Source organism: Nymphaea colorata, chromosome 1 (assembly GCF_008831285.2).
Source record: "Nymphaea colorata isolate Beijing-Zhang1983 chromosome 1, ASM883128v2, whole genome shotgun sequence".
Classification (NCBI taxonomy): domain Eukaryota; kingdom Viridiplantae; phylum Streptophyta; class Magnoliopsida; order Nymphaeales; family Nymphaeaceae; genus Nymphaea; species Nymphaea colorata.
This window is the reverse complement of record NC_045138.2, coordinates 17,374,879-17,398,789: the sequence shown is the minus strand read 5'-3', so window position 1 is coordinate 17,398,789 and position 23,911 is coordinate 17,374,879. Positions and strand designations below refer to the sequence as shown.

The 23,911-nt window shown below is 36.9% G+C and overlaps 1 long non-coding RNA gene across 24 annotated transcripts in view; it reads right to left on the bottom strand.

The window, feature by feature from the left end:
* LOC116264575 (uncharacterized) overlaps nt 1-22,941 on the bottom strand; it is a 46,096-nt gene extending 23,155 nt beyond the window's left edge. For 5 of the 24 annotated variants that reach the window (XR_007574976.1, XR_007574986.1, XR_007574978.1 and 2 more), the window contains exons 1-5: nt 21,971-22,465; nt 21,471-21,812; nt 20,504-20,776; nt 10,246-10,478; nt 10,029-10,113 (exon numbers count right to left, since the gene is read on the bottom strand). This is a non-coding gene — a long non-coding RNA (uncharacterized LOC116264575). The other 19 variants (XR_007574972.1, XR_007575003.1, XR_007574992.1 and 16 more) reach the window with 17 other exon arrangements.
* Nucleotides 22,942-23,911: the final 970 nt, after the last annotated feature.

The window sequence follows — 23,911 nt, the reverse complement described above, 5'->3', positions numbered from 1 at the left end:
TACTTCCAACCCTTCCTGTATTTCATTGTGGATTGATGCTCCTGAGGAAGGAAGAAAATGAAAAGAAAAGGTCACTGAGAAAAATCTTAACCAATCAACAAAAACCAAAATTTTCAAAATATGATCACTTCGGGGTCACTGTTTCCAGTCCAGAGGAGTAGTGCTTAAAGAAATAAAACAGATGAAATATATTGGGTTGCTTGCTTTCTGGTGAGGGTTTTTCTTTTAAGGGGATTGTATTCGATATCTTGTGTTGGTGCTTCTCCGGCACTAAAATATATATATATATATAGAGAGAGAGAGAGAGAAAGAGAGAGAGATTGAAGGCGGGACTTTTTTTTCTTGGAAAAACGTCACCAGTTTGGCTTGTTAAAAACGGGTAAAATTCAAAAAAGAAAAGACTAGAGAGCTGAAGGCTTCTAACTTTTTGCCCTCAAAATGTTTTTCTGTGTACACAAAAAAGATCTTTTACTTGGACTTGTCGAGCCTATCAGACTGCCCCTGCAGATTGATGCTTATTGAGATATCCTTTATCATCATCATCTTGGGCAAAAACATGTAGCATGTGATTCCTTGACGTTATGTGGTGACGAACAAACTGGAGGAAGAAAAGAAAGATTGGATTTGATTTTTTTTTGGTTTTCATTCAAACAAGTAGAAAAAGCTTTTTTTCTTTCTTGAGGCGATGAGTATGGAGGATGGAGCAGGGGTGGTAGGCATGAACGGCAGCTGATTAATTTGAGTTTTTGCCGTGAAGAAAAACAGCACACGATTTTTGGGTTTGCTTTTAGTAAATGCCTGTTACTTGTTACTTGTCGGTGCAGGTTTTGCAAAGTGGGCTCCTTATGGATATGATAATGGGGATTGGGATGAGGGTGTGAATTGATTAGGGGAAAAGGATTAAGCGGTTCTGACTTTCTTAGTAAGGTAAGGTAAGGTAAGGAGGAGGAGGAGCCACTATGAATATGCTCCTTCTCCCTTCCCCTTTAAGAGCATTTCAAATTCAGCTCCTCTTTCCTTGCATTCTTTTCTTCTCTCTTCACATTCACATTTTTTGATACAAGCTGTTGACTAGTTTTACGTAGCAGAAGAAGAAAAGAAAGAGTGCAAGCCACCATCTCATTCTCCAGCTTCCTCCTCTTACCTTTTCTTCCCAAACCAAAAACGTCAGCTCCCCATCAAAGCAGCCACGTCCTCCCTCTCCGACCATGACTCCCATAATTGTCAGCTCCCCTCGCTAGCAATCGGATTTGCAAACATAACGGGTTACTCCGTCATATCTGGCCTCGTGATGGGGATGGAGCCTCCTACGGCAGGCAGCAATGGAAGCATCTAGAATGCTCCATGGGGTGGTCTGCTCCGATGGCCGTGCTGACTTACGTGTCAGTGTGCTTGGAGTGTTGGTGGTACAAATCATGGTGGTGCTCTGCGGGCTGCTGGTGAACCCAATGGAGGCGATGGTGGCTAGACTGTTTTCGTTCTGGCCGCACCAGAGAAAAACCACAGAAAACATCACCTCCTTTGGGTCCGCCAGCAGCTCGCAGAGCACCACCATGATTACATACCACCACCACTCCAAGCAGACTCAAGTCGGCACGGCCAGCCGGAGCAGCCCACCCCACCCACGGAGCAGCACAGAAGCTTCCATTGCTGCGTGCCGTAGCCCTGGCTCCCAAAGGGCTCCATCCCCATCACCAGGCCAGATATGACGGAGTAACCGATTATGTTTGCAAATCCGATTGCTAGCGAGGGGAGCTGATGATTATGGGAGTCATCGTGGTCGGAGAGGGAGGACGAAAGTCGTGAGCTCCCCATCAAAACCAGGTCCTCCCTCTCCAAACCACGATGACTCCCATAATCATCAGCTCCCCTCGCTAGCAATCCGATTTGCAAACATAACCGGTTACTCCATGTTATCTGTTCTGGTGATGGGGATGGAGCCCTTCTGCGGCCAGGCCTACGGCTCGCAGCAATGAAAGCTTATGAACTGCTCCGTGGAGTGGTCTGCTCCGCTGGCCGTGCCGACTTGTGTGTCAGTGTGCCTAGAGTGGTGGAGGTACGAAATCATGGTGGTCTGCAGGCTGCTGGCGGACCCAAAGGAGGCGACGGTGGCGAGACTGTTTTCGTCTTGGCCGCACCACAGAAACTGTCGTCTCCTTTGGGTCCGCCAGCAGCCTGCAAAGCACCACCATGATTTCGTACCACCACCACTCTAAGGAGACTGACACGCAAGTCGGCACGGCCAGCCTAAGCAGCCCACCCCACCCAGGGAGCATTCGAGAAGCTTCCATTGCTGTGTGTCATAGGCCTGGCTGCAGAAGGGCTTCTTCCCCATCGCCAGGCTAGACATGATGGAGTAGCCGGTTATGTTGGCAAATCCAATTGCTAGCGAGGGGTGCTGAGGATTATGGGAGTCATCGTGGTGGGAGAGGGAGGACATGGCTTTGATGGGGAGCTATTTTCGTCTGGGAAGAAAAGGTAAGAGGAGGAAGCTGGAGGAGGAGATGGTGGCCTGCACCTTCCTCTGCTACCTAAATCTTAGCTTGGTTTTGAAGGAAGAAGGTGTGGAGGGAGAACCGTGAGCAAGGGGGTTTTTATATCCCCATGATCAAGATTTTGCCCCGCCTCCTCCCCATTTTTCAACCTTTTTTCTCCGCTCCTATGTAAAGTTTCAGTTAGTTTCCAAAAATTTTACATACGGCCACCGTCGTTATTCCGACAAGCCCGACAGTATCTGTGCATTCCAGCAAGGTCAGCAAATGATTAAAATGCTAATATTTCTTATAGATAGAAGTTACGTATGAGTTTCTTGAAATAGATGGGGACCTGTATTAAATAATGTAAAAGGTGAGCACATATCTATCAGTTGCATTGGGGGAATCGGCTGCACACTTGAATGATAAGTGAATTTCAATCGGTCTCCGATCTCAACAAACAGCATTTGACTCCTCACTTTGTCTTTGGCTTACATGCTGTACTTTTTATTTATATGTGCACATACAACCGATAAAATGAAAAATTCAATCACAAAAATTATGACAAAGGAGCTAAAAAATAAAAGGAATACAAAATAAACTGCAAAAAGCCAACAATCAAAGAGCGACAAAATAAACTAGTCAACAGCTGGCATCGAAGAATGTGAATGTGAAGAGAGAAGAAAAGAATGCAAGGAAAGAGAAGCTGAATTTGAAATGCTCTTAAAGGGGAAGGGAGAAGGTGCATATTCATGGTTAGTAACAAGTAACAGGCATGTACTAAAAGTGAACCCCAAAATCGTGTGCTGTTTTTCTTCACGGCCAAAACTCAATTTAATCCGATCATGCCCACCACCCCTGCTCCATCCTCCATACTCATTGCCTCAAGAAAGGAAAATGCTTTTTCTACGTGTTCGAATCAAAACCAAAAAAGAAAAATCAAGTCAAATCTTTTTTTTCTTCCTCCGGTTTGTTTGTCCGGGATAACCTCAAACAAATGCCTCATTTTATCAACCGTAGAAAAAAAAAAAAAAAAAAAAAAAAAAAAAAAAAAAAAAAACATACAAACTCTGTTGCTTTATAAGACATGGAAATAAAAAAGGCTAAATCCTTTAAAACATTAGTGTCTGGATTACTCAATCTTCACAAACGAGTTAGAGAAGGCAATGTGGATTAACCAATTTTGACTTTAGCGCTTCAAATCCAAATCCATGGAGAGTTTGGGTTTTCATTCAAGGAAATCCCATTGCCAAGCTTGCAGACAACTCTATCTTGAACCCATTGCCATCCCCCCAAATGAGTCCCTTTCAAACACGAGACCCTTTACCCTGACTTTTGATAGTCCATAAGCCTAAGAATTTATAGACACAAGTTAAAACCCTTTGAATCCACTTAAGATGGAACCCTAAGAGGCTATTTGGAAGTTGGAACACCACGTGACTGTTCTACCAATCTTCATCAAAGATTAGTGTAGATTCATGCAACATTAAAGCTAAGTGTCCATGAATTTGTCCTAAATTTTGTGTTAGGTTCACAAAACACCCACAAAATGTTCTGTTTGCCAAACGATCTTATGGATTGCTTCATTCATTAGAAACATGGTATTGTCAATTAGTTACTAATTTAAGCTGGGAATACTGTGACAGAAACCATCCCCCTTTCGCAAACTTAATTTCATTATTTTGTATAATTTTGTATACTCAGTAATGATAACAGAAAAGTTCAATATTGCATTGGGATAAACCAAAAGAAGGTAAATAAAGTACACAGATATTGATGATGGGGTGGAATTTTAAATTTATTTTGCGTCTCGCTTTGCTTCAACTACAGATACAATTTTTTGAGTTTGAATGTTTCAAACACTTTTAAAACAGATTGGATTAGCAGAATTACCTGCAATGCAGAAAGACTGAATTTTCATTACTATACACCCCAGCTGCTCAGGCCACTATATATATATATATATATATATATATATGTCCATGGTTGTTAATTTGTTAGTTGGCAGTGTAGCGACAAGATGAAATTGTAGCCCAAATGTTTCATAAATAATTATACTAAAATAAATTGTATTGTTCATCAATGTAATGTGAATTTAATATTGAATGTCCCCACCATTCAATGAAGCACACATTTGGAGCCAGTTTTGAGTTAAACAAACTACTAAGTTTCAAAATACATAACAGGCTTATGTAGAATTCGAGTGTTGATATCGTAGAAGATTAACATATAAAATACTATAAATAATTCAGAATAATCTGACCGATTGTTTATTGACTCTCACCAGTCATACTATATTGACTGATCCAATTAATTTGGTTCCCAATGGACTAGCAATATTGTTTTCGTTTTCTTAACTTGGTGAGTGGGCCGTTTAGGCAAGTGAAAACACGATTTTCATGCTGCCAAACTTTGAAGTTGTAAACTTTGCAGGTCGTTGGGAAGATTTAAAGACCCGAGGATTTTGCACCATGTAGAAAACGAGAGCTTTGTCTGGATCATATGAAAAGATCTAGATCTATTTATCTGGATCTGTCATCCAAAGCAACATCCTACTCTTGCTCGTATTCGGAGTCTTAATTTACCTGTTTTCATGTAAACACAAGCTCATGGAATGTTGTTTTTTCAAATTTACAGATGTGGATTCATTATGACTCTGATCTAAGAAAAGATAAAAACGGAACTAATCTAAAAGGTGAAGAACCGGCAAAAGAAAAAAAGTTGTGGCGTCATTTGACAACGATATTATATTAAGTCACAGACTCACACTTGAACTTCCAAAGCACAGTACCTGGGAAATCGTATAAAGTAAACAGAAAGCAGATCTGATTGTAAAATCACACATGCATGCATAAAGAGTGCAAAGATCGTCTGGTCTTCATTATTACAGAACCCTGAACTGAACTTAAGAAAAAGAAGAAAGCGTCATTAAAGTTTCTTCAAAGGCTCCACCTCCACTTTAAAACCAGCTGCTTCAGCCCTTCGTTTAAGAACTTGTAGGTTTGCAGGAATCCGCAGGCAAAAAGACGAAAACCTAAGAAAAAAAAGATCAAAGGTGAAAAGAACCAACAGATAGATAATTAAAAGCCAATGATCATATGAAAACAAAAACCAATAACACATACGGACTATGACGCCCGATAATAATGCATGTCTCCAGCTCATCGTTGCTCAATACCCTTACGATTTGGTCTCCATCTTCTGTTATCCCCATAATGGTTGGCTGGAAAAAATGAAAAACATTACTACGTATTCAATGATAAAAAAATGTAATGTACAAAATGGTTAGCATGAAAACTAGTTACAGTTTTCTCTTCTATCCCCAATTTGACTGCCCGGTTCCGAAGGCGACCATTTAATGCTTCCAGTAATGCTACTCTCTTATCTTTAGGCGCCATACTCCCTCTGTTCTTTCTATGTCGCTCGGGATTCTCTTAGTCTGCCACTCCCTTTATATAACGTCCAGCAGGCTTTTTGCTCACATGCTTCGACCACACAGTCACAGAGATGAGAACTCCGTATGAGTTTTCCTTTTCTTCTTTCAACCTTCTTATGGAGTCAATGTGAACAAGGTTATAAATGGAGGTTTCAGTTTGAGGGCAGTTATGTTCTTCTATATACAACTCACTTATGTTATTTCAAAATGCATGCGATTTTTATGTGCTAAGGTTGGCCTATCTAAATAGAAGAATCAACTATAATGGAAAACGGAAAGCAACTTTTTTATATTGTTAGAAACCGACCAAGATTCTTTTTGTCGACTCGTTACTAAATTAAAGTTGAGATTAATGTGAGAGAAAACCAAAATAAACTTAATTAGATTGCTTTTTTATTCACATGTCTGACTACACTTAGTAATGCCAACATAAAATTAAATATTACATCGAGATCGACTAAAATAAGATAAACCATGTGTTTTTGCTTTCACCTACATTGATGGTGGAGAGGAATGAAATCTATTTCAGTTTTTGTTTTGCTTTAAGTGTACTTAAGAATCCAAATGGTTTGATCAGTTCAAATGTTTCGAATGCATCGAAAACAAATTGGACCAGCGATTTTGAACTATGAAGAGCGAACCATGTGGATTTTATATACAAAAATAGACACAAACAGTGTTCAAAGAAATTTATTTGTATTCACATATTTAACTATAGTGATAATATGTACTTAAATATTACATCGAAGCAAATTTAAATAAGGTAAAGTATAAGCTTTTAATTTACCAATATTGGTCACAATGAGGATTTTGATCAATTTTAATTCTCTTTTTGATACTAATGGTTTGAGTTTGATCAAATGCATTGAAAACAACTTGGATTTTTGGGATTTTCTAAAATGTGGGAAAAGCCAAATCTTCAAAATCATATTCGCACCGTTCAGGTCTTTCTTTATAGCAAATATTTATTTTCAACATTGTCAATTTGTTGGTTGGTGATTTAGAAACAAAATGTTGAAGATTTTTTATCGATAATTACGCAAAAAAAACTCTAATTCTCTTAAGTATAAATGTGGGTACAAAAATTATGGATTTAAGTCCTTTTTGAAATAGACTCAAACTCTAGAGAAAACGCTCTAATTCTTTTTTTTATACTAGACATGTTATTGAGGCAACTACACAAATCTTCAACATTTTTAATGTCCGAAAAAGCAGCAGATGTACTCCTTAGCGGTCACATTGATCGAGCATGCAATGTTGCTGACACTCAAAAATAAAAACCGGCCTCTATTAAGACTTTAGCAAGTCATTGTCTTGTGCTAAAACTTTAGAGAAAACAAAATAAGTAGTCTATTGTTGAGGGCAGTTTTCGTATTAATACAACTACTTTTTTGAGTATTATCAATTATAAGGAAATTCTATCTTTTGAGTTTAATCCAGTTCAATTCCATATTAATGAAACTCTACTGTATATGTACCATATGAAGCGCAGTGCAAAGTCATGTTTCTAAAAACTGATGACGTATTATGGCATTATTTGAATACAGTTTTCTGGTGTAAAAAAGAAAAGAAAAAACATGCCGAACTTTCCATATATGATTATGTATACTTAGTAATGTTGCCTGGTTTTGAGTGTCTTTGGATAGCACGGAAAATGAATTTGAGACCAAAACTCATTTTTCACAAAAACTGGTTTTGTAACACTGACGAAGATGGGGGAGAGGGGAGAGGGGAAGGGCCGGAGGTATTACAAATGCAAGTATTTTCATTTGCAATTCTTCCCCTTCATTCATTAACAGGGGCGGAGGCAGTGCGGGCACTGTGTGGCCAACTGACCACACAGACCCACAAAAGTTCTTAGTTCATATGAATATTTCAGTGAAATTTCCTCATTTACATATTGGTGCTCCTAAAATTTTAAAATTTTATAACTAATGTTCCTCAACTACAATTTTCTGTTCCTCCACCCGTTTCCCAATATATTATATGCAAACGTATTCACACACATACCATGGTCTGGCTTTTGTATCTTTCTTTATCTTGCTCTTGCTGAATAATAGTTTTACATTGTTTGGTATATTTAACGCAGATAATATTCTCATTAAACAGGTAAAAGCTCAGAGTGAAATTGACTGCTTTGCCTAACCTGTTTCTGCAGCACGCCCATCTATCTCAAGAAATGTCAATTGCTTAGGAAATCTTAAATCAACTTCAAACTGTCTACGCATTTTAAATTTCTTATCCATTCATTTGCACAAAAATACTTTATTTGTTATTTCTGTGACTAATTAAAAATTTATATAAAGTGGTGCTTGATTTGCCCTCGCCCAACTGTGGGTGGAAAAAAAACACGGCGTCCGGTCCGGACTACATCCAACCGGCCGGCCATGGCATTCAGACCATTATTTCCATAAATTTTTTTGGTCAAAATCAAGGTCGATCCGCAAAGAAATTAAAACGAAAAGAAACAATTACACTTTATAATTAAAAAACCTGATTAATAGAATTTTGAGAAAAATCATAATTAATATATATTTATTCATGCTCTAAGTTAAGCAACTTACTTTTGTAAACAATTACATGCAATGAATTTTGGAAATATAGGCTTACAACATGAATTTACAAGCTTAATGTTTGTTTACTTTAAATGTCTGTTAATACTATTATTAATTAGTTTTATTTTTTTATTTCAAAAGTAAATATATATTGGGAAAATATCAAACATACCAATTTATATGCCAGCAGTTTTCTAAAAGAATTAATTTTTTTTTCGACGATTCGTAAATTTTAAAGAAACATACCGCATTTTATGTTCTATCCATAAGCAATTTTATGATGTACCAGTTGGCTACTTTAATTAACAAAACAAACATCAGAAAAATCTAAGTGGTGTAACCTTTTACCAGTCTTGAAAATATTTTAGGGAGCCTTTCAAAACCAATAATTGGGAACCTCAGATCCACCGTCCAACCCTTCTTCCATCCGGCCTGAAACCCAAGTTTTCGTCATAAACTGAAGATCGCAAATTCAGTAAACTCAACAAGTCCTAGCTGGTTCAAAAGATAAACTTAGTACTGAACCACAAAATCATCTTAATCTATGAAACAAAAGGCACTTCCACAATACCGGCAGACACCTACCGCACCCATGTTCATACTTGGGGAACTTCCGGATTGTTCAAACAGGCTTCACACTCAAGATTAAAAAGGACCTAACGCAGCTACATGTTGTTCTATTTTAGTTGTTCAATAATATTTTTTAAAGTATCCCAGAATTTAGTACTTAATTTTTTGTGTGTATTTGCAGATAACCTTATCCAACTTTTAATTAATTGTCATGCTAGAACCTCGGACACAAGCCACACCCTAGTACCCTGCAGCACTACCAACTTCATCCCATTAGGAAGAAAGTATCAAACATTTTCATGACACAACAGAAACAAGATCAACCTACCAGGAAGAAACCATCGAACAGTCTCTCGTTACAACAAAACCATTATCATCCTATTAAAATCCAAGGTCTAGAATGGATTTTATTAGTCGAGAAAGGTGAGAATATTAATTTTTGAAACCTGTAAAATCCAATTTATACACCTGATTTGATTATTTATTTTATCAATTTTTATGAATCTATTCACCATGTGCAGGTTTGTTTTTGAAAGAGGAAATATAAGTTAAAGAGAAAAGAATGGCATTAAAACAGACATAAAAGTTGTGAGACATTGCAATAAATTTATTTTGCCATTTTTTGAAATGCAGTGTAATATTCCAGTTAAATACGTTTTCTCTTTATTGACGATCATTTAGGTAAAAAAATAGTGATATTTGTGATATATATATATATATATATATATATATATATATATATATATATATATATATATATATATATATATATATATATATATATATATTATATATCACGCCCTATACTTTTAAGGGCTTTTTATTATAAAAATCATATAAGGAAATAATTACTTGAAGGAATTTGTTGGTTGAATTAGTTTATCAAGGAAAAATAATATATACCCAGTTCAGTCGATCCTCCTTTTACGTAAAGAAGCTTTCCCAAAGGAAAAAGAAAAGAGGGGAATATGTAGTAGGCAAACCGCTACTTACTCCAGATGGAAGCTCAGAAGGTCTGTGATATCATGTGAGCCTTGAAGACTTTATTGCGAAAGATTCCTGAGACTCTGACATCCACCTAAAAACACAAATACACATTAACTAAAGAGGTTATCTTTAAGACAATCAAACACATAATAAAGTCAATAATAACGAGCAAAAATGGCATTTTACATAATAAAACATGGAAAAGAAGATAAAATCATGATACCATCAAAGTGTTTATCGGCAAACATGTTAGCATTTCCTCGGTATCTCCATTTTTCTGTTGGCCTTAGGTGGTTATTCTTGTTCTAATGGAGCCACTCTTCTGTGAGCACCTTACTTGTTAGCTGCTAGAGTCAAGAATGTGTTTTGTACAATGATTTGTCCAGACTCCAGACAAGTGGTTGCAAAGGTTCAACCTCTTCTCCACAGAATGCACATTATTCTTGTGCTTACAACCTGCGAGACTGCATGATGAAATCCATGGTGCAATCTTAAAAGGCAAGCAGACTTACAGAAACTAATAGAAAGTGTTAGCAAACCAATAACATGATCCCAGGTTACTTATTTGGCAAAATCTTGCTGTCTTCCATCCGTCAGCCTTCACCAGCACTTGTCTTCTTATTCAATATTCCCAAGCATGTGACACAGGAGAAAAAAGCAAGCTCTATTTGACATGCAAGACTCCAGCAAAAGAAGACAAAGCCAAAGAGCACCAGGGCTTTAGGTTGGAAAGTCTTTAACAGGTCCCACAGGGTCCAACCTTACTTCTTTACCTTTAACTTTTCTATTTAGCAAAACAACTCGACAGATTTTTATTGTTCATGATTTTGTGTTAGCATAAAGATATTACATCAATGACCATGTGTAAGTTTCTCTTATTATTTCATTTGTGAAACAAGAACTAATGGGGGCAATAAAATGGGAGAACTACAATGACATCATTCACCATCATTAGCAAAGCAAATACATCAAACATAAAAACTCACCTAGTTTAGTAGTTGCATTTTGGTTTTAACAAGGATTCAAAACACATGGGTAATATCATCAAATTCAAAACACATGGGTAATATCATCAAATCTTCAATTCAAGCTCTTTTGATGGCGACATCAAAGTTAACTTTCTAACAAATACAGGTCTTAATCGTTGATAAAACAATCTTCTTGCCAACGCTATACAAAGAACCATTCGAGATCATATAATGTTCATATCATTTACAGCTCATTTCCTAAAACTGTTACCGACCAACTTCTCAAACAGGTGATGCTACAACAAACATTTATCTAATCATATAATAACATCACTTGCATGATACAAGATCTGTTGGATACAAAATATAATCAGACGATAATTTTGATGAACGACCAAATTGATCTTTCATGAAGTAGGTTGGATCAGAGGTCTGTTCTGACCCAGATTTATTGTTCAATTCGGAATAAAGATTTACAATGTAGATCAAACATCTAATCTCACCTAGTTTAGTTGTTGCGTTTTGGTTTTAGCTCAAGGATTCAAAACACATGGGAAATATGAACAAGCAAGCAAGATCGGAAGCACAATCATCATCTGATTTAGATGTTGGATTTCACTTTTGCATCACTGCTCGAGACCAGAGGTCTAATCTGATCTGGTTTAGATGTTGGAAGAGCTTTCAAAACAAGACTTTGATCAGAGGTCTAATCTGATCGGTTTCAGATGTTGCATTTCAGTTTTAGATCCGCCGTGTGGATCGAAGGTCTAATCAAATATTGGCCTAAACGTTGGATTCAGATGTTGGGCTAAATCTTAACAATTCCATGTCTTGACATAATGTGGCCTAACTTTCAAGTATCCGAATAAACAATCAAGAAGGACATTGTAATGAAATTATATCTTTGTCCAAGGATAAATATTTCAATTTACCCATGTAGACAAATATCAAATATGAAATCTTCAATTCAAGCTCTTTTGATGGCGACATCAAAGTTAACTTTCTAACAAATACAGGTCTTAATCGTTGATAAAACAATCTTCTTGCCGACGCTATACAAAGAACCATTCGAGATCATACAACGTTCATATCATTTACAGCTCATTTCCTAAAACTGTTACCGACCAACTTCTCAAACAGGTGATGCAACAACAAACATTTATCTAATCATATAATAACATCACTTGCATCATACAAGATCTGTTGGATATAAAATATAATCAGACGGTAATTTTGATGAACGACCAAACTGATGCTTCATGAAGTAGGTTGGATCAGAGGTCTGTTCTGACCCAGATTTGTTGTTCAGTTCGGAATAAAGATTTACAATGTAAATCAAACATCTAATCTCACCTAGTTTAGTTGTTGCGTTATGGTATTAGCTCAAGGATTCAAAACACATGGGAAATATGATCAGCTTCGTATGATGGATTTGAATGATGAACAAACAAGCAAGATCGCAAGAACAATCATCATCTGATTTCGATGTTGGATTTCCCTTTTGCATCACTGCTCCAGACCAGAGGTCTAATCTGATCTGGTTTAGATGTTGGAAGAGCTTTCAAAACAAGGCTTTGATCAGACGTCTAATCTGATCGGTTTCAGATGTTGCATTTCAGTTTTAGATCCGCCGTGTGGATCGAAGGTTTAATCAAATATTGGCCTAAACGTTGGATTCAGATGTTGGGCTAAATCTTAACAATTCCATGTCTTGACATAATGTGGCCTAACTTTCAAATATCCGAATAAACAATCAAGAAGGACATTGTAATGAAATTATATCTTTGTCCAAGGATAAATATTCCAATTTTCCCATGTAGACATATATCAAATATGAAATCTTCAATACAAGCTCTTTTGATGGCGACATCAAAGTTAACTTTCTAACAAATACATGTCTTAATCGTTGATAAAACAATCTTCTTGCCGACGCTATACAAAGAACCATTCGAGATCATACAACGTTCATATCATTTACAGCTCATTTCCTAAAACTGTTACCGACCAACTTCTCAAACAAGTGATGCTACAACAAACATTTATCTAATCATATAATAACATCACTTGCATCATACAAGAACTCTTGGATATAAAATATAATCAGACGGTAATTTTGATGAACGACCAAATTGATCTTTCATTAAGTAGGTTGGATCAGAGGTCTGTTCTGACCCAGATTTGTTGTTCAATTCAGAATAAAGATTTACAATGTAGATCAAACATCTAATCTCACCTAGTTTAGTTGTTGTGTTTTGGTTTTAGCTAAGGATGCAAAACACATGGGAAATATGATCAGCTTCGTATGATGGATTTGAATGATGAACAAACAAGCAAGATCGCAAGCACAATCATCATCTGATTTAGATGTCAGATTTCACTTTTGCATCACTGCTCCAGACCAGAGGTCTAATCTGATCTGGTTTAGATGTTGGAAGAGCTTTCAAAACAAGGCTTTGATCAAAGGTCTAATCCGATCGGTTTCAGATGTTGCATTTCAGTTTTAGATCCGCCGTGTTGATCGAAGGTCTAATCAAATATTGGCCTAAACGTTGGATTCAGATGTTGGGCTAAATCTTCACAATTCCATGTCTTCACATAATGTGGCCTAACTTTCAAATATCCGAATAAACAATCAAGAAGGACATTGTAATGAAATTATATCTTTGTCCAAGGATAAATATTCCAATTTTCCCATGTAGACATATATCAAATATGAAATCTTCAATACAAGCTCTTTTGATGGCGACATCAAAGTTAACTTTCTAACAAATACATGTCTTAATCGTTGATAAAACAATCTTCTTGCCGACGCTATACAAAGAACCATTCGAGATCATACAACGTTCATATCATTTACAGCTCATTTTCTAAAACTGTTACCGACCAACTTCTCAAACAGGTGATGCAACAACAAACATTTATCTAATCATATAATAACATCACTTGCATCATACAAGATCTGTTGGATATAAAATATAATCAGACGGTAATTTTGATGAACGACCAAATTGATGCTTCATGAAGTAGGTTGGATCAGAGGTCTGTTCTGACCCAGATTTGTTGTTCAGTTCGGAATAAAGATTTACAATGTAGATCAAACATCTAATCTCACCTAGTTTAGTTGTTGCGTTTTGGTTTTAGTTCAAGGATTCAAAACACATGGGAAATATGATCAGCTTCGTATGATGGATTTGAATGATGAACAAACAAGCAAGATCGCAAGAACAATCATCATATGATTTCGATGTTGGATTTCACTTTTGCATCACTGCTCCAGACCAGAGGTCTAATCTGATCTGGTTTAGATGTTGGAAGAGCTTTCAAAACAAGGCTTTGATCAGAGCTCTAATCTGATCGGTTTCAGATGTTGCATTTCAGTTTTAGATCCGTCGTGTGGATCGAAGGTCTAATCAAATATTGGCCTAAACGTTGGATTCAGATGTTGGGCTAAATCTTAACAATTCAATGTCTTGACATAATGTGGCCTAACTTTCAAATATCCGAATAAACAATCAAGAAGGACATTGTAATGAAATTATATCTTTGTCCAAGGATAAATATTCCAATTTTCCCATGTAGACATATATCAAACATGAAATCTTCAATACAAGCTCTTTTGATGGCGACATCAAAGTTAACTTTCTAACAAATACATGTCTTAATCGTTGATAAAACAATCTTCTTGCCAACGCTATACAAAGAACCATTTGAGATCGTACAACGTTCATATCATTTACAGCTGATTTCCTAAAACTGTTACCGACCAACTTCTCAAACAAGTGATGCTACAACAAACATTTATCTAATCATATAATAACATCACTTGCATCATACAAGAACAATTGGATATAAAATATAATCAGACGGTAATTTTGATGAATGACCAAATTGATCTTTCTTGAAGTAGGTTGGATCAGAGGTCTGTTCTGACCCAGATTTGTTGTTCAATTCGGAATAAAGATTTACAATGTAGATCAAACATCTAATCTCACCTAGTTTAGTTGTTGTGTTTTGGTTTTAGCTCAAGTATTCAAAACACATGGGAAATATGATCAGCTTCGTATGATGGATTTGAATGATGAACAAACAAGCAAGATCGCAAGCACAATCATCATCTGATTTAGATGTCAGATTTCACTTTTGCATCACTGCTCCAGACCAGAGGTCTAATCTGATCTGGTTTAGATGTTAGAAGAGCTTTCAAAACAAGGCTTTGATCAGAGGTCTAATCTGATCGGTTTCAGATGTTGCATTTCAGTTTTAGATCCGCCGTGTGGATCGAAGGTCTAATCAAATATTGGCCTAAACGTTGGATTCAGATGTTGGGCTAAATCTTAACAATTCCATGTCTTGACATAATGTGGCCTAACTTTCAAATATCCGAATAAACAATCAAGAAGGACATTGTAATGAAATTATATCTTTGTCCAAGGATAAATATTCCAATTTTCCCATGTAGACATATATCAAATATGAAATCTTCAATACAAGCTCTTTTGATGGCGACATCAAAGTTAACTTTCTAACAAATACATGTCTTAATCGTTGATAAAACAATCTTCTTGCCAACGCTATACAAAGAACCATTCGAGATCATACAATGTTCATATCATTTACAGCTCATTTCCTAAAACTGTTACCGACCAACTTCTCAAACAAGTGATGCTACAACAAACATTTATCTAATCATATGATAACATCACTTGCATCATACAAGAACTCTTGGATATAAAATATAATCAGACGGTAATTTTGATGAATGACCAAATTGATGCTTCATGAAGTAGGTTGGATCAGAGGTCTGTTCTGACCCAGATTTGTTGTTCAGTTCGGAATAAAGATATACAATGTAGATCAAACATCTAATCTCACCAAGTTTAGTTGTTGCGTTTTGGTTTTAGCACAAGGATTCAAAACACATGGGAAATATGATCAGCTTCGTATGATGGATTTGAATGATGAACAAACAAGCAAGATCGCAAGCACAATCATCATTTGATTTAGATGTTGGATTTCAGTTTTGCATCACTGCTCCAGACCAGAGGTCTAATCTGATCTGGTTTAGATGTTGGAAGAGCTTTCAAAACAAGGATTTGATCAGAGGTCTAATCTGATCGGTTTCAGATGTTGCATTTCAGTTTTAGATCCGCCGTGTGGATCGAAGGTCTAATCAAATATTGGCCTAAGCGCTGGATTCAGATGTTGCGCTAAATCTTAACAATTCCATGTCTTGACATAATGTGGCCTAACTTTCAAATATCCGAATAAACAATCAAGAAAGACATTGTAATGAAATTATATCATTGTCCAAGGATAAATATTCCAATTTTCCCATGTAGACATATATCAAATATGAAATCTTCAATACACGCTCTTTTGATGGCGACATCAAAGTTAACTTTCTAACAAATACATGTCTTAATCGTTGATAAAACAATCTTCTTGCCTACGCTATACAAAGAACCATTCGAGATCATACAACGTTCATATCATTTACAGCTCATTTCCTAAAACTGTTACCGACCAACTTCTCAAACAGGTGATGCTGCAACAAACATTTATCTAATCATATAATAACATCACTTGCATCATAAAAGATCTGTTGGATATAAAATATAATCAGACGGGAATTTTGATGAACGACCAAATTGATGCTTCATGAAGTAGGTTGGATCAGAGGTCTGTTCTGACCCAGATTTGTTGTTCAGTTCGGAATAAAGATATACAATGTAGATCAAACATCTAATCTCACCAAGTTTAGTTGTTGCGTTTTGGTTTTAGCACAAGGATTCAAAACACATGGGAAATATGATCAGCTTCGTATGATGGATTTGAATGATGAACAAACAAGCAAGATCGCAAGCACAATCATCATTTGATTTAGATGTTGCATTTCACTTTTGCATCACTGCTCCAGACCAGAGGTCTAATCTGATCTGGTTTAGATGTTGGAAGAGCTTTCAAAACAAGGCTTTGATCAGAGGTCTAATCTGATCGGTTTCAGATGTTGCATTTCAGTTTTAGATCCGCCGTGTGGATCGAAGGTCTAATCAAATATTGGCCTAAGCGCTGGATTTAGATGTTGCGCTAAATCTTAACAATTCCATGTCTTGACATAATGTGGCATAACTTTCAAATATCCGAATAAACAATCAAGAAGGACATTGTAATGAAATTATATCTTTGTCCAAGGATAAATATTCCAATTTTCCCATGTAGACATATATCAAATATGAAATCTTCAATACAAGCTCTTTTGATGGCGACATGAAAGTTAACTTTCTAACAAATACATGTCTTAATCGTTGATAAAACAATCTTCTTGCCAACGCTATACAAAGAACCATTCGAGATCATACAAAGTTCATATCATTTACAGCTCATTCCCTAAAACTGTTACCGACCAACTTCTCAAACAAGTGATGCTACAACAAACATTTATCTAATCATATAATAACATCACTTGCATCATACAAGAACTCTTGGATATAAAATATAATCAGACAATTAATTTTGATGAACTACCAAATTGATCTTTCATGAAGTAGGTTGGATCAGAGGTCTGTTCTGACCCAGATTTGTTGTTCAATTTGGAATAAAGATTTACAATGTAGATCAAACATCTAATCTCACCTAGTTTAGTTGTTGTGTTTTGGTTTTAGCTAAGGATTCAAAACACATGGGAAATATGATCAGCTTCGTATGATGGATTTGAATGATGAACAAACAAGCAAGATCGCAAGCACAATCATCATCTGATTTCGATGTTGGATTTCACTTTTGCATCACTGCTCCAGACCAGAGGTCTAATCTGATCTGGTTTAGATGTTGGAAGAGCTTTCAAAACAAGGCTTTGATCAGAGGTCTAATCTGATCGGTTTCAGATGTTGCATTTCAGTTTTAGATCCGCCGTGTGGATCGAAGGTCTAATCAAATATTGGCCTAAACGTTGGATTCAGATGTTGGGCTAAATCTTAACAATTCCATGTCTTGACATAATGTGTCCTAACTTTCAAATATCCGAATAAACAATCAAGAAGGACATTGTAATGAAATTATATCTTTGTCCAAGGATAAATATTCCAATTTTCCCATGTACACATATATATCAAATATGAAATCTTCAATACAAGCTCGTTTGATGGCGACATCAAAGTTAACTTTCTAACAAATACATGTCTTAATCGTTGATAAAACAATCTTCTTGCCGACGCTATACAAAGAACCATTCGAGATCATACAACGTTCATATCATTTACAGCTCATTTCCTAAAACTGTTACCGACCAACTTCTCAAACAGGTGATGCTACAACAAACATTTATCTAATCATATAATAACATGACTTGCATCATACAAGATCTGTTGGATATAAAATATAATGAGACGGTAATTTCGATGAACAACCAAATTGATCTTTCATGAAGTAGGTTGGATCAGAGGTCTGTTCTGACCCTGATTTGTTGTTCAATTCGGAATAAAGATTTACAATGTAGATCAAACATCTAATCTCACCTAGTTTAGTTGTTATGTTTTGGTTTTAGCTCAAGGATTCAAAACACATAGGAAATATGATCAGCTTCGTATGATGGATTTGAATGATGAACAAACAAGCAAGATCGCAAGCACAATCATCATTTGATTTAGATGTTGGATTTCACTTTTGCATCACAGCTCCAGACCAGAGGTCTAATCTGATCTGGTTTAGATGTTAGAAGAGCTTTCAAAACAAGGCTTTGATCAGAGGTCTAATCTGATCGGTTTCAGATGTTGCATTTCAGTTTTAGATCCGCCGTGTGGATCGAAGGTTTAATCAAATATTGGCCTAAACGTTGGATTCAGATGTTGGGCTAAATCTCAACAATTCCATGTCTTGACATAATGTGGCCTAACTTTCAAATATCCGAATAAACAATCAAGAAGGACATTGTAATGAAATTATATCTTTGTCCAAGGATAAATATTCCAATTTTCCCATGTAGACATATATCAAATATGAAATCTTCAATTCAAGCTCTTTTGATGGCGACATCAAAGTTAACTTTCTAACAAATACATGTCTTAATCGTTGATAAAACAATCTTCTTGCCAACGCTATACAAAGAACCATTCGAGATCATACAACGTTCATATCATTTACAGCTCATTTCCTAAAACTATTACCGACCAACTTCTCAAACAAGTGATGCTACAACAAACATTTATCTAATCATATAATAACATCACTTGCATCATACAAGAACAATTGGATATAAAATATAATCAGACGGTAATTTTGATGAATGACCAAATTGATCTATCTTGAAGTAGGTTGGATCAGAGGTCTGTTCTGACCCTGATTTGTTGTTCAATTCGGAATAAAGATTTACAATGTAGATCAAACATCTAATCTCACCTACTTTAGTTGTTGTGTTTTGGTTTTAGCTCAAGTATTCAAAACACATGGGAAATATGATCAGCTTCGTATGATGGATTTGAATGATGAACAAACAAGCAAGATCGCAAGCACAATCATCATCTGATTTAGATGTCAGATTTCACTTTTGCATCACTGCTCCAGACCAGAGGTCTAATCTGATCTGGTTTAGATGTTGGAAGAGCTTTCAAAACAAGGCTTTGATCAGAGGTCTAATCTGATCGGTTTAAGATGTTGCATTTCAGTTTTAGATCCGCCGTGTTGATCGAAGGTCTAATCAAATATTGGCCTAAACGTTGGATTCAGAGTGTTGGGCTAAATCTTCACAATTCTAGTGGATATAAAAAATAATCAGATGGTTATTTGGATGAACAATCAAATTTACAACTGATCATACATGAAGTAGGTTGGGTCAGAGGTCTGATCTGACTCGGATTTGGTGTTGAATTTGAAGTGAAGATTTACATTGTGGATCAAAATTCTATTCCGACTTGGTTTAGTTGTTGGATTTTGGTCTTAGATCAAGGATTCAAAACATGTATAGCCTAGTTTGAAGAGGGTGTCATCCAAACACCCCCTTAGTATTGTCTCAACCCCCCACTTAATTTTGTAATAATTTCATGAGTAGGCGTGGGAGGACAATGAAAAGTTAAAAGAACAGTCCTAGCTTGTTCATGAGCTCTCTCCCTTTGCATATGTGTGCACAATTATATTGCCAACAGCCCCCACCTGCCAACGATGACCACCTGCTATCATATGATTGGACAGTATGTTTGAATGACCTCTTATCAAACTCGGGGCAAGCAACCTTTGATGTAGGCTCCCACTCCCAGTTCGTTCTTTTCTTTCTTTTCATCAAAACAATTGTCCAAGATTGATTACTAGATCGAAGGAAACTCATGCAAGATATCTAAAATCAGAAAAGTTTTGTTGAAAAATAATACAGGGAAGAAAAGCAACTGATTGCAAACTGTAACTTTTTTCATATGTCTATCATAAAGCCTAATTCACACATAAAATTCACAATATATTAAAGAGAACATGTTGCATTCAAGCAATACTAACATTTGAAGGAAAACAAAGATGGATGGTGAGTACCTTTAATTCTTCAAGCATACCAACAATGTTATTTACTTCAGATTGAGGGAGCAATTCTTCTCCAACAATTAATGTCAATACAAGGCTCCTTTTGAGGAAAGCATCCAAACAGTCCCTGATATTTGTTGGATCCTCTTGGAACTCAATGATGAAGAAGATCAGCCTCACACCTGAAAGTAGGACAAGGGTTCCTTAGAACCCTTATTGTCTCCCCAAAGAAAAGTATGGATTCAGCAACCAGCATATGGATATATTCTGGTCACACAACCTGCACTATGAAGCATGGTGCATAGTTGCTTAAGACATGGCATATATAACAAGTTGTCGCACCAGACCAAACAAAATACTAATAGTTTTATAACATTTCCATTTTCAAAAGGTAGGCAAGCTGACCAGTCTTCAAGAAGTAAACAACCCCTGATGTATGTGTCAAATAGGTATAAGGTACAACACAAAAATATTACAAAAATATGAGTGTTTGAACGAGAAAACAAATCTGATTCCATGTTATGGCCCATGTGAAGAAAAAGTTTGTTCTCTTGTATCTAGGTTAAAACCAAAACAATCACCATCAAAGGTTGGCTGCTTTGAACAAAGTCTTTTCAATATTTAGTATAATGGACAATATTGATTGACTTGCTTAAGAATTCAATGAAACAGAGGTAAAAATTCAGAAGCTTGAATAATTTAAGTATTTAAATTTTAAATTATAGATGCCCATCAAAGAGACGAGAAAGCAGAAAGGAAACCAAAATTTTGCACAAAGACATAATCAAAAGTCCTTTGTCACATGATTTGAAATTTTAACACTTCAAATTGCAAATGAAGATTACAAAACCAACAGTCCGATGCAGCAACCAATGTTTCATCTCCGAAGGCTCAAGAAAATATACCAAGAAAACATGGAATCTTGAGTTCCAATTTGTCAAAGATGCACGCAAAATGCACTTACATATCAGGCACTTACATGTCAAAGACGAGAACGAAGCTTAGAAAGTGGCGGCGCAGTTGCAGTAGCTTCGCACCGGCCAAAGCACCAGCTGAGGAGGTGAAGGCGGGTGAAAAGGAGAAGGGAGGAGGCGGAGCAGGTGGAGCAGTAGGAGACCCCTGCTCAGGCTCGATATCGAAACCCGTGGAGAATTAGTACATGGGCGAAACCCTACCGGGAAAAGGATCCGGCGGCGGTTGATGAACCCGAGGCCCAGTCGGCCAGGGACGGGCGATTCCAACGGATTGGAGCTGGACATCCTGCTGCTGGAGGGTGATTCTGGGTGACTGAAACACTAATGCTTCGTCTTCCTCTTCGAAGCTTCGATCCAGGAAAACCCCACAGAGAGTGAAAACGAGAGAGGAAGAGGTGACCCCGCCCAAAAAAAAAAAGATGATACTCTCAGAAAAAAAATCACGCAAGGAAAAAACAGAGGCAACAGAAAGATGTCAAAGACGGAAGAAAAAGAGGACGCCCACCTTACAGAGACAGATTAGGGCCTGAGAGACGAGAAGCGAAGCTTAGGAAACGGCCGTGCAGTTGCAGTAGCTTCGCACAGGCGAAAACACCAGCTGAGGAGGTGCAGGCGGGTGAAAAGTAGAAGGGAGAGGCAGAGGAGCAGGTGGAGCAGTAGGGGACCCCACTCCAGCTGGAGATCGAAACCCGTGGAGAACAACTAGATGGGCGAAACCCTACCGGGAAAAGGATCCGGCGGCGGTCGATGAACCCCAGACCCAGTCGGCTAGAGACTGGAGATTCCGACGGATTGGAGCCGGTCTTCCTGCTGCTGGAAGGTGATTTTGGGTGACTAAAACCCTACTGCTTCGTCTTCCTCTTCGAAGCTTCGCTCCCGGAGAACGCCACGCAGACAGTAAACAGAGAGAGGGAGAGACGACCTCAAAAAAAGATCAGAGTCTCCGAAAAAAATTCTCGCAAGGAAAAGAGAGGAAACAAAAGGAGGAGGAAAAAGAATGTGCGCACCTTGCAGAGACGGATTAGGGACAGAGATTAGAACCGAGACTTTTGAAACGAAAAAAGGCGGGGGAAAAAAGGATAACCGCCACAGTACAGACCGATCTTGATTTCCAATAACTACCCATCAACCTTGTTTTTCAATAAAGACCGATCAATCTTGGGTTACTGATTCAAGAAACAAAAATTAAAAAAAAAAAGGATAACCGCCACAGTACAGATCGATCTTGTTTTCCAATAACTACCGATCAATCTTGTTTTTCAATAACTACCGAGTACCGATCAATCTTGTTTTTCAATAAATACCGATCAATCTTGTTTTTCAATAAATACCGATCAATCTTGGTTTACTGATTCAAGAAACAAAAATTAAAAAAAAAATAGAAAAGCAACGGAGAGTGGCCTTCCGTATTTGGCAGGTAAGGTCAAACGTGTATCGAGGACTGGATGTCGTGCACCGCACAGTAGTGGCCACCGCCTCTTCCTCCTCCCACAAATGAGCAGTAGTGGACAAGATACTATATTGCCTCTAAACGCTATTATTCGGCAAAGATCAATTGAATCAGATGAGTTGTTTTAAAAGACGTCTGATCAACTTTTCAATTACCGAATTCAATTAACTGAGTTTGGATTTTGAAGAACTTGGAACTTAATTCGGATTTCGTAGGTGAATAATACTCTACCTGGTGCATCCCCCTATTTGAGCTCCTAGACTGAAACTTCAACTCCAAATTTACCGGTCATTTTATTCAAAAATAATAATTTTTCCTCTGTTAGAATTTCAGAAAATTATAATGGGCTCCTGGGAAAATGTTTCAGATATTTATATTTTTTGATATTCAAAGTGTGTATATATCATATGTATGTAATTCCATTTGGCCGCTCAGCCCCCACAAGACAAAAATCCTGGCTAACTCCGCCTCTTGCCGTTTCCATAGTGGTGTTTGGATAATTTAGTATAGATCACTTGCTAAGTCAAAACAATTTATGTTATCAATGTTCTTGTCTAAAGATGATAGCGGCATTGTCTTTGTTGTACCTAACCAAACATAACTTGCACGATGTAGAGATCTCACCACTTGGTACCAAAGCAGCTCTAAATCTTGGGGCTGAGAGAAGAAGGAGGGGGCCTTAGTAATTTCTGCTCACCCTATAAATGGACTATGTATATCATGGTTATACTTTGCATAGTCTTAGTCTTTCCACATATGATCTATATATGATTTTCATTATCCTATCCTTTTGATGTATTTACTGATGCCTTGGAAAGCAGCCTAAGTAACTCATATACATCCTACTTTGTTATCAACAATGCGACACTCTTGAATCTGCCGGTAAATCAAATTAATTTGTACCATTTTTTGGAAATTAATAAGTTGAGCTCAGGCAGACCCTATTATGCCACCTTCAATGGTCGTGACTCGTTTGGCAAATGAAATACTTTGAAT